The following is a 12,154-nucleotide window of genomic DNA, read 5'->3' as shown; positions in this document are numbered from 1 at the left end:
GCATTTTATAAGTGATACACATTCACGTACTTAAGAATTTTGTTGAGAGTTAAATATCCGTTTTTGCTCAATAATACAAAAAAAACCCCACCTGATATGTTTTCTTAAAGTGCACTAGATCTGTCACAAATGCCTTAAACTGTATGTATTGTGTTTACATCTTTATGTGAGCTGTATGTACATATTTTTTGTTTAGTTTTTTGTTGTTTGTTTTTTAAGACTATTTTTTTAGGTCAGTTTTGGATTCACAGCAAAATTAATAGGAAGGTGTTATGTACATACTTTTCAGAACTTTTTAAATTTTTTTAAATCTTTCTTTTATAATTAAAAAATTTTTTTTTTTTTTGGCTGCGTTGGGTCTTCGTTGCTGCACGTAGGCTTTCTCTACTCACGGCAAGAGGGGGCTACTCTTCGTTGCTGTGCACGGGCTTCTCATTGCTGTGGCTTCTCTCGTTGCGGAGCACGGGCTCTAGGCACGCTGGCTTCAGTAGTTGCAGCACAGGGGCTCGTAATTGTGGCATGCGGGCCCTATAGTTCATAGGCTTCAGTAGTTGCAGCGTGCGGGCTCAGTAGTTGTGGCGCATGGGCTTATTTGCTCTGCAGCATGTGGGATCTTCCCAGATCGAACCCATGTCCCCTGCATTGGCAGGCGGATTCTTAACCACTGTGCCACCAGGGAAGTCCAGCACTTTTAAATTGTTAGTTCTGTGAAGGTAAGATGTTTTCTAATTTGTCTTTTAGAATATCATAATGCTGAACAACTTTGAATGCAATAGATGCTCACTATATATACTGTTGACTTATTGAACAAATTAGTTTGTAATAGGTTGAACAGATTTGTAGTCCTAAATTGTTCTTGCCATCATTTCACTCTGCATAATTAAGGAAGTTTTACTAAGACAATTAAAAATTTGTTATTGAATTACTGGTTTAGATTCTAAAGCAGTGGGATAAAAGAGACCATGGCTATACCCCTATGAGGAACCAGTAAGGATGAGTTTCTCACTGTAGGTATACTTAGTGGATTTTATGTGTGACTGAATTAATTTATTTTACTTACGAAGGTTAGATTTATCACTTACATATGGCACTCTAAAACTTTTTTCCCTTACCCCCCTGACAACTAATATTTTTCTTATTATAAAAGTAATGTTTATCATAGAGATTAACTATACATGAAATTAAAAAGAAAAAATTAAAAACATGCATAATCTTATTATCCAGATATAATCACTTTTAATATTTTTGTGTGTTCTTTGTTTTTTTCTCTCAGCTGCACAATTTCATTATGTCCATGCAGTTGGTACTCTATATATTTATAAAACATTATAGTACCACAAGCTACCTTGTGACTTGTTTAAAAATATTTCTTTATATGGATGTGCTGTGCTTTATTTTTCTACTGTTGGACATTCAGGTTAGTTTCAGTTTTTTGCTATCATTACACATTACCTTTTTAACATAAATCTCTGTTGGTTTTCAGTTATGTAAGATATATTCCTAGAATTAAAATTACTGAGTAAAGATTCTGAACTTTAAGTTCTTGATCATATTACTCAATAGTTTTCCCGAAAATTTTTAGCAATTCACACTCCTATCAGAAGTGTATGACGAAGTGTTTCATTGAGTCATCATCAAAATTGATTATTTCTTCTACACACTTTTAAGCAAGTATTATCAACTAGATATAATGACTTTAATATGTTACTATCATCAACTATGTTCAGAAGTATATAAAATGAGTATTTTAGTTTGCTTTCAGAGAGAATTATGAAATATGTTTAAGGGTCACAGTAGTTCAGAGGCTACATTTTGCAATACAGTTTCCACTTACATGCAAATATTTTTCGGGTCTAATTGTGAACTGTGCATACTTTGTTTAAGCTGGATTTCTTTATCAATACCTACTTTGTTGGCAGTTATCTCAAAGTGTGTTGCGTTGAGGCATCACATCTAGTGTGGCTTTAGCATTCCCTCTTGTAGTGATCAATATCATTTCTATTTGCTGTTGCAATTTGAAGTTAATGAACATCGAGTTTACTTTTATTTAATTATGCATTTTTGTGGAGCTCTACAAAAGCACCTTTCTTCCACACAAACCCAGACTGAGTGGAGATGAATCTGAGTGGTTTCATTTTATAGAGTAGCAGTCATATTTGTATTAGGAAAGCAATAGTCTTGGAAGAATACCAAAGAAAAAAACCATTTTTAAGTGTTTGTCTCATCCTCTAGTGAAAGCATTTTCCTTTCAGAGGCCATGGTACTTGTTTTTGATCACACTGCTCCAGGATGCTCTGTGTGTATATAGTTCACACATGAATTTAGGGTGAACTGAGATATCCTATGGGGAAAATATAGACATAAAATTACCCAACTATTTAAGAACTGCAGTCTTTTCTACTTCTCTGCAGAATGTCTCAGCATAAATAGTGGCTGCACTTAGAAAATCATTTTTACTTAAAAAATATATTTGTTTTACATTTCAGAGTACCTGATAAATTGCAAGTCTGTTTGTGCCCCGTAGCTGCACAGGTATGTATATGAATTACCTATAGTTATATTAATCTGTATATTAACTGGCAAGTTATTAAAATTTGGGGTATTAAAATTGCTTACAGATTTCATAATGTGAAAATGTTAATTTTTGAGTACTTACAAATATTGACAGCGTCAAAGGATAGTACATTTTACACATACCTTGCATTTCACTCTATTGTAAGAATCAGATAAACATTTCTAAGATTTGTTGAAGCAGAATAATTTTAATTACAAAGCATTCATCTGGTAGAGAGATTAGAGAGTGTTTTATGGAACAGTACTATTAAAGCAACTACTGACGTGCAGTCAGAGACTATTGCAAAACCACTGTTTTTGACACTGTTGTTTTATTTTCAAACTTTTTGTGCTGCTTTTTATTTTCTGTGGTGGTTGCTTTAGGTAAGGAGTAGTTGCAGATGTCTGCTTCACTGTCTCAAGCACTAGAGTAACAGGAAAAAAATGTTTGCACCTGTTTAAAAATCTCAACTGTGTGGTGTTGTGGTTCCTGGGCAACAGGCAGGAATTCTCAAAAGCTTGGTTGCACCTGCTCAATTGTTGCTTGCAGCTGTGTCATAAGATTGAGAGCACAGAGAAGCTTGTTAGCAGTTTGCTTGTGCTGTTACGTATTTTGTGTACTTCGAGTTTGAAAGATTCTTACTTGATGTAGACTTTGAACTATTACATTGGTTTATTATAAAACTCACTGATTTTAGCTCCCAAATATTTTATCCAAATTCTTCGTTCTCAGTATCAAATATTTTTTTAGCCGCTGATGACTGCCCTAGATAATGTTTATGTTAACTTCTTTAAAGGATACCTGGGGAGAGTAGATCTCTCAAGATAACTGGGTTGATAATAATTTTTGTCCTCATAGAGACACTTTCTGTTTGGCTCAATTTCACTATGTTGGCAACCCCACTATGTGAGGCTGGATGTAGTTATTGATCCATTTAGCTGAACAGATTTGAAAGCATTTGGCTATTAGTGGACACATGGGGCATATTCAGAAAATTTAAGTGTATATTGTAAGATGATTTCTTGATTTGTGCGTGTGCCTCTGTTGCAGTAGGGTGGAAATGAGAGAAAAGAAAGCAACAATTAAATAATGATCTTAGAAAAGGGGCTAAAATCCAGATGTAAATTTTAAGGCTGGAATATCATCCTTTAATTCTATCAAATCCTAGTCACCTGATATTTTTCCCTAAGTGTTGCTGTTAGTGATGTTAAGTTTCTTTTGGGTAATAACTCTATATATTTTCTGACACATATCTATATTTTTAATATAGACAACCTACTACAGAGTATATCTTATACTAGTTAAGTAAAGTTCTATAAATATAATATAAAAAGTGAGAACTCAGGTCTTCCCTGGTGGTCCAGTGGGTAAGACTAAGCATTCCCAATGCAGGGGGCCCGGGTTCCATTCCTGGTCCGGGAACTAGATCCCGCATGCATGCTACAACTAAAAGATCCCGTGTGCTGCAACTACGACCCGGCACAGACAAAATAAATAACTAAATAAATTTTTAAAAAGTCGCAACTCAGTAAACAAAGTATTTAATTGAATAATTTATTTGGTAGTACCCAATTCCCAGTATTGAAAACTTACTCAAATAACCTGCATTATTCTTCCTAAAAATGCTTCAGTGAAAAAATGCTAAAGAGTTTCCATCAGTATTTAGTAACATAAAATCTTAGAGCTTGTGTATCTTCTCCTTTTATTGACCCATTTAAATCTGTTTTTTTTAAACTACCATAATATGAATTTAACTGACCTCTTTGGGAGTAGGAAACATCGGTACTGAGCTAAATATACATTGTCCACAGACTCTTAATACAATGCCTTGTACATAGTAGGTGGTCAGTAAATGTTGAATGAATGCGTGTATGAATAAAACATGTCTGGAGGGATAAAGAGTCCTAGAAACTTGTTACTTGTTGTATATTGTGGATGGTCCTGATGGACTTCCTTCAGTTCTCATACTGCTGATGAGACGGAGATGAGAATACTAATAAATTCTGTCCTTAAAATGCAAATGAATATGTAGGAATTGATCCCCGTCACAATCAAGAGTTGCCATAACACTATTTGCAATGTGCTTTGTATTCATTTTGCTGACTATGAGAAAAGTCTTTTTTTTTTTTTACGATAAGAAAGGGAGTGGGTCTTAGAATTTCTTGAGCCCTGGGGACCTGGCCAGTCCCCCCGGGTCTAGAAAATCTTTTTTTTTTCCCACTCTTATTTATTTATTATATTTTTTAACATCTTTATTGGAGTATAATTACTTTACAATGGTGTGTTAGTTTCTGCTTGGTGCTTTGTGACCACGTAGAGGGGTGGGTTAGGGAGGGTGGGAGGGAGATGCAAGAGGAAGGAGATATGGGGATATATATATATGTATGGCTGATTCACTTTGTTATAAAAAAGAGAAAAGTCTTTATATTATCCCTATTTTATGCACAATGCTGAGGCATTCAATGACTAAGTCACTTGTCACCTTGGAAATATTTTCAGTATAGGAATAAATAAATCTCTGTGTTATGTGAGCAGTGCCATGAGTTTCCTGAGCAATCACTTTCTCCCCCAAACCCCCTACCCCCACCCTAATTCTATCTCATTGAAAACACAAAAATAAACTGTATGTTGACTTATGGCCTGGTAAGATTAGATCATATTAAAAAATTGGTGTTTTGCTAAACAGAAGTAATGGTCCCTGTGTTTGCTGTATACATGTTTATAATTATGGTTTCTATTATTCACTGAATTCTAACTGTAAATAAGTAGATATGAAGCCAAGCAGAGGTAGAGTCAAAACAGTGTGAGTTACGACCTGCTTTAGATAGGCCCCTCTTAAGTTCCATTTTGTATGGCGTGAGGCAGTCACATAACAACGGCAGAGGTAGCAAAGTGAGCCACTATCTATTGCATCAAAACATCTTGTTTAGACTTCTCAAATTTTAGTACCACTGCTTGATGATATTCATGGGTACTATTAAGCTTGGAAGTATCTTTCCTCTGGGAACAGTTTTTCTTTCACCTTAGTTTACACCGGTGGGTGAGAGGCCAAAATCAGGGACATTATTTTTTTTTTCCAGAAACTTAGTTTGGTAGAATCAACTATATCCTCTGTTAGACTAACATTAGAAATTAAGAGATGAACCAAGAACATGTATTAGCTAGATTACTAAAGCAGATGATAGCAAATGCTTCAGTGACTTGTACTAGAAATTACAGTATGGAATACTCAGGAGGGAGAAATCACCTAGGATTCCTGAGCATAAATGCAGATTTCCCTGTGATTTCAGGGTTAAAGAAATAAAGGAAGAAAATCAATATTTATTGAGAACATAGAATGTCTAGATATAATTTCTTTCTTTCTCCCCTTCTTTTCCTCCCTCCCTTCCTCATTTCCTTCCTTACTTTTATTCCACACAATAATGAATACCTACTATTTGCTAGACCCTGAGCTAGGCTAAATAGATAAAGTCTTTGCCCTCAAAGAGCATACAGGCTAGTAGGAAACAAAGATATGTCAGCAGAACTCCTTTTTTCTTCACCACTTATTATTAGTATGGACCCAGACAAGTTACCTAATTTTTCTGTTCCTTTGTTACTTCTTTGAAAAATTGGAAAAATAATAGTATCTACCTTAGGTATTGCTGTGTTGAGTTAAATATAACATAATACACATAAAATTCTTAGTCCAGTGTTTAGCATGTAGCAAGTGCTCAATAAATCTTACTATACTACTATTATTTCTAACACCACCACCACCACTACTACAATTTAGATGCTGAAGAAAGACCCTCTACTTGCCCAAGAGCAGGTACCCTGGTCTGGACATTGTCACATTGATTGTCGTGAAGGTTCTCTCTAGTTACCTCTGCTTCTAGGGATTTAGAAGAAGTCCTAAAAATTACATAATGTTAGAACTTGAAGGGACCTTAATGGTCAACTATTTATTATCTTTGTTTTATCCATGGTGAGAAAATAAGCTCAGAAAAGTTGATGTACTTGTCAGGGTTATACAGTATAGTAGGTGAGAGATGTAACAATTTGAAACCAAAACTTTGGATTCTTGGTCTAGTGTGAGATACCTCATGTAGAAAAATATTAGTGTTAATTTTTTTTCTACTAGTGATTGGAGAGTTGATTCCTTATCTCCAGGAAGTAAATGGACTATATCAAGTTGTTGGAATACTAACCACAAGACAAGCTATCACTGCACTGAATCTAAAAGACCTTCAGGCTTTCTCATAAAGGGGTTAATTTCATCTAAATTGATTGAAGCCTCTTAGTTTGTGTTTGTGAATAACTGGTTTCTTCTTAAGGAGAATAAACTGAGTCACGTTTAGCAAGACATCTACTACCTAAGTGACTTCAGATGATTTAAAGGAGACTGCGGATACCTTAAATAACTCAACATCTTAAAAGTTAATGATATGTTAGGGTATCTGGATTCTAAATCTCTTGCCTGACTTTGAACTTAGGAGCTTTGGAGTTCAAATGACCTTCACTGAATTCCAGTCCCACAGTTCAGTAGCTGTGTGACCTGATCAAGGTTGTCTAACCTTGCTAACACTCGAGTTTTCTTATCTAAAATTTGTTGGTAACAGTGTCTACCTTTTCAATGATAGATGTGAAGATTAAAGTCGATTAGGTATACAAAATACTTCATTTAGTGCATAATACACACTAGTATTTCGTAAATATTCTTTTCTCTCCCCTTGTTAAAATATAAAAGTTGTTATGATAGGCAGTATAGGAATTTGGAGGAAGTATAAGATTCACCCATTAAGAAAGTTAATTTTGGCAAAGTTATGCCTTTGTGCTTTGTATTCATTTTGCAGTTGAGTATCTCAATTCATCTTGGTTAGAGTCACCATTTCTTTTTTTTAAAAAATAAATTTATGTATGTATGTATGTATGTTTGGCTGCGTTGGGTCTTCATCGCTGCATGAGGGCTTTCTCTAGTTGTGACGAGCGGGGGTTACTTTTCGTTGCGGTGTGCGGGCTTCTCATTGTGGTGGCTTCTCTTTGTTGTGGAGCACGGGCTCTAGGCGCGCAGGCCTCAGTAGTTGTGTCTTGAGGGCTCTAGAGCGCAGGCTCAGTAGTTGTGGTGCACAGGCTTAGTTGCTCCGTGGCATGTGGGATCAAACCCGTGTCCCCTGCATTGGCAGGCAGATTCTTAACCACTGCGCCACCAGGCAAGTCCCAGACTCACCATTTCTAACTGAACATGCTACATGTCTGTAGAAGCTGGGGCTGTTTAAAGAAAACTCAAGATGAAGATAATCACATCCACTTAAATGTCTGTTGATTATGCAAGTGTACCTTGCAGTGAAAGGGCTGCTGATACAACTTCCGGGCAACTTCACCCCTCTTTTGAAAGTCAGATACCCTTAAAACTAATCTTGTAAACAATGAAGAACCCATACTTGCTAATTAAACCATGTACTTTTACATGCATCCTAGTGAATTGAAGATGGTTCTGTTGGCAAGATTTTCACAATCTAAGCAGCCACAGGTTTAGTGAGCAGAGTTGGCAATGAGTAAATGGCTTTATAAGGCTTTCTTTTTCTCTCAAAAAGGAAATTCGTGTAGTAAAATGTCGTGATAAGAAAAGTGGATTTCTGAATTTGTATATATGATTTTCCCTTATCTCTAATAAAAACTAGATAATCTTAATTGTAATAAACAAGTTTTTTTTCCCCTGCCAGGCTTTTTATATTGCAACAGTGTCTTCCTAAACAGCAATCAGAAAAGAAATAAGGGAAAAAGCACTAGATAATATATGAAATAGACTATTATTCAGTAGAGTTAATAAAGTTGACTTGCCTAAAGTCAAGTGTACAGTTTTGACTATGATGAGTCAAGGTAAACATTAATGCTTAAGGAAATTTTTATTTAGTTGGGTATTAGTTTGCTAGGGCTGCTGTAACAAAGTATCACAAACTGGGCAGCTTAAACAATAGAAGTTTTCTCACTCTGGAAGCCTGAGACCAAAGTTTTGGCAGAGTTGGTTCTTTCTGAGGGCTGTGAGGGAAAGATCTGTTCTAGGCCTCTCTCCTTGACTTGTAGATGTCCATCTTCTCCCAGTGTCTCTTCACGTTGTCTTCTCTCTATGCATATCTGTCTCTGTGTCTAAATTTCCCTTTTTTATAAGGATATCAGTCATCTTGGATTAGAGCCTTCAATTATTATCTCATTTTAACTTGGTTACTTCCTAAAGACCCTATCTGCAAGTAAGGCTACATTTTGAGGTACTGGAGTTAGGACTCTAACATATTTTTTTTTTGTGGGGGTGGGGGCATGATTCAACTCATAACAGTTGGGTTAAAATAGTTAACATTTACTGAGTGACTTTTATATTCCAGAGGGATGTTTATATATATATATAGATATAGATATATATTATTATTGATCATCCTTACAACAATCTATTAGGTAGATGTTATTTTCCCCATTTTACAGGTGAAAAAAAACTTACGCTCAGGAAGAATAAGCAATTTGTCCAAGATCATACAGCCAGTAAATGTTAAACGCTAGTACTTGAACCCAGAATTCAGTTCTGCCTTTTTAATGGGTAAGTTTCATAACAACTCAGTCAAAAGCCCCCAAAATACATTGAGCGTTTAAGGTTTTTTTTTTTTTTATCATTAGGGCTTGTGCCAAAGGACATTTTGTCCATAAAAAATGGTGCATTATTCTATCGTATAAATGCCCAACATTGACTGCCTACGTCTTCACTCCTGAATTTTTTGCTGACACTTGTCTTTGAAGCCTTAGTGTTTTAGCTCTTCTGCACCTGATGAAGCTTTCGGACAGGATGGATTCTGAACATGAACTGCATGGGTTGATTCTGGCCCCAGTTTGTGTGGATGGCATTGAGAGCAAAGTCATGCTCAGAGTCTGCTTCTCAACACGTGTGTACTCTGCTCTCCTTCTCTTTCTCTCGCTCCTCTCCTTCATCTTTGTTTTCAGTCTTAACAGGTAGTTTGTGATTTTTTTTTTCCTTTTTTACAATCCCTGCCATGAGTTATTCCTTGAAAGGGAGTAAGTGTAAAGAATAATAAAATAAGAAATACCTCTGCTTACGTGAGAGCCAGTGCTGCCATAGGTATTTACTATAAACTGGCCACAGCCTTGTTGTTACTCATTCACAATGAGGAACAAGGGGCAGTGTGTACGTTATTTTAAGTTTTCTATCTTACCATTGGAACAGTTTGTTCTCACTTTGAAGTTTTAAAGCAGACTTGCTCATGACCCAATTTCACTAATAATTCTCTTAAGTAACCCTTGTACTCATTTATAAGACTTTTTTCCATCCACTGTCTGTCTAGCCTGGTTTAAAATTTTTATATATGTACTTTTAAAAAATTGATTAGCTGGAGAGCTGCCCATTCCTCTGTGCTGTATAATAAGGATTTAAAAACTGCACACTGGATTCTGTATAGTGTAATTAAAACTGACCCACATTTGGACCTGAGTACACCAGGACTTAGCCAAACTTGCCATGAGCTGAGTTCTGGTGGCAGATGGAAACTAATGAGGACACACTCCACTCCAGAATTTCCCAGCTGCTTGGCCCCTTTTTGTACAAACAAGGTTTGGAGTGAAGTCCGGATCCCAAGAGCATGTTCTGTAAATGTGCTTGCTGTACCCAATGATTTGGGAAATGTTATCACAAAATCAGGCTGTTTCTAAGTATCCTTAAGACCTCAGCTACTCTCAGATTTTAGACATGAAAATTCAAAGAGACCTTTTATGCTCCTTCTCTAACCAATTTTTAATTTTAAAGTGAATTAAAATCACATTTCCCCTCCCACCCCCTCCGGTCTTTTTTCCTGTGCCTGGCGATAGAATGATCACTTTTATCCAAATGTGGAGCTTTGCAGGTGGTTGTCTCAGGATAGACTAGGTCTCCTTGCAACCTACAGATCTCTTCAACTGGTTTGATGTCCTGGGACTATTCAGGCAGATGTAATTGAATCAGTTTGAAGCAGCTGTAGCTGGCATGTGGTCTCTCAGATTGCTAGCACCTGCTTGTTTTTTTGCAACTCACTAGAGTGAAAGAAGTGCCAAAACCAGCATTGGTCTTGGAGCAGACAAAGCACTTCAAATCCTATATTCCATTCTCCTTCCAGTCTAGCCATATCACCATTGGTGCCTGAATTAATAAAGCCCCTTTTCATGACTATGTCTGAGGTAAACTTTTCCTTCTCATTCTTCTCAGTGTTGAGATCCTGACAGTATTGACCATGCTAGTCCAAAAATATAAGGGAGTATAATGGTGATCAGGTGGCTTTGGGGCTCTCTTATCATTAGACAACTGGGTAGCCTGTGGTTTGCAGAATCATTTAAATGAACGTACCAAATTCATTTGCTGTTCCAGCACTGTCTTATTGGCACAGAGAATGAGCAGTTAATGTATAACAAACTGTGAGCTGTTATGGAATATGATAAATAACATTTGCTTAGCAGGAGGGAATGTAAAATGGAACTATTTCTCTAATGTAACTCTAAACTAATTGACATGGATTTCTTCAACACTTACTAGGTGCAAAAAGATGCAGGCTATTAAAAAAGGGATAAAAATTCTAGGACCTACCAAATATGTAAAACATATTTTAAATATATATTTATTTATTTATTTATTTAGAATTTTTTTTAAAAGGCTTAAATCCTTTTTTTTTTTTTTTTTTTTTTTTTTTTGCGGTACGCGGGCCTCTCACTGTTGTGGCCTCTCCCGTTGCAGAGCACAGGCTCTGGACGCGCAGGCTCAGCGGCCATGGCTCACGGGCCCAGCCGCTCCGTGGCATGTGGGATCTTCCCGGACCGGGGCACGAACCCGCGTCCCCTGCATCGTCAGGCGGACTCTCAACCACTGCGCCACCAGGGAAGCCCCTTAAATCCATTTTTAAAATGCTTATTTTCATCTTCTGTTTGTTCCATTATTGGAACAACATATTATTTGGCAGGCATATATTTCATTCTTAAATATTACCAATCTACTGATGTTTAATTTGAACCTGAAGATGATAAAGACAACACATTTACCTGAAATTCACAGTTTATATAGTAAAGTTTCTTTAAAAATGGTTTAATGTTGATAATCTTTTGAGATTATTAAGTTTATGAATAATAGTAATAAGAGTGAATTCTAAAAAAAGTCATTTTGTTATCAGCAGATTTTGCAAGGCATGACTGATGCTATGGACATAAAAAAACTATGGTCTTTGACTATAAGAATCTTATAGTATACTTGAAGGGACATGATATAAATTAAAGTAAGACACTCTCAGTATTAAATGCATGCTCTAGACCTGGATTTGGTGAAAAATAAATCCTATAAAAGTAAAAATATCAGCCCTTTTGCTGTCTAATGAAGGCTCTAGACCCAATGTCCCCCTACTCCCCTTCATTGCCCATGAAGGACCTCACTAATCCATCATGGTTCTCTCTGCCACTAAACCAGAACTTCATTTAAGAATTCTGCTAAAGATGACACTTCAGCTAACCATTACAAATTGATGGCAGTTGATTTAAGATGAAACCCATTTGTCATCGCTGAACAAGTCATTAAGTAAATACTAAAGATATTCAGTGGAAATA

At 36.2% G+C, this 12,154-nt stretch overlaps 1 protein-coding gene across 14 annotated transcripts in view; it reads left to right on the top strand.

Annotated features, from left to right (window-relative positions):
- ZBTB20 (zinc finger and BTB domain containing 20) overlaps nt 1–12,154 on the top strand; it is a 799,009-nt gene that overhangs the window by 244,324 nt on the left and 542,531 nt on the right. For all 14 annotated transcript variants that reach the window (XR_014326231.1, XR_014326232.1, XM_082839976.1 and 11 more), the window contains one exon: nt 2,487–2,532. The gene's annotated coding sequence lies outside the window, so the exon portion shown is untranslated. The remainder of the gene's footprint in view (nt 1–2,486; nt 2,533–12,154) is intronic.

Source organism: Leucopleurus acutus (genome assembly GCF_964270905.1).
Source record: "Leucopleurus acutus genome assembly, chromosome: 5".
NCBI lineage: Eukaryota > Metazoa > Chordata > Mammalia > Artiodactyla > Delphinidae > Leucopleurus > Leucopleurus acutus.
Note: the sequence above shows the minus strand (reverse complement) of the source record. Positions and strands in the feature narration are given on the sequence as shown.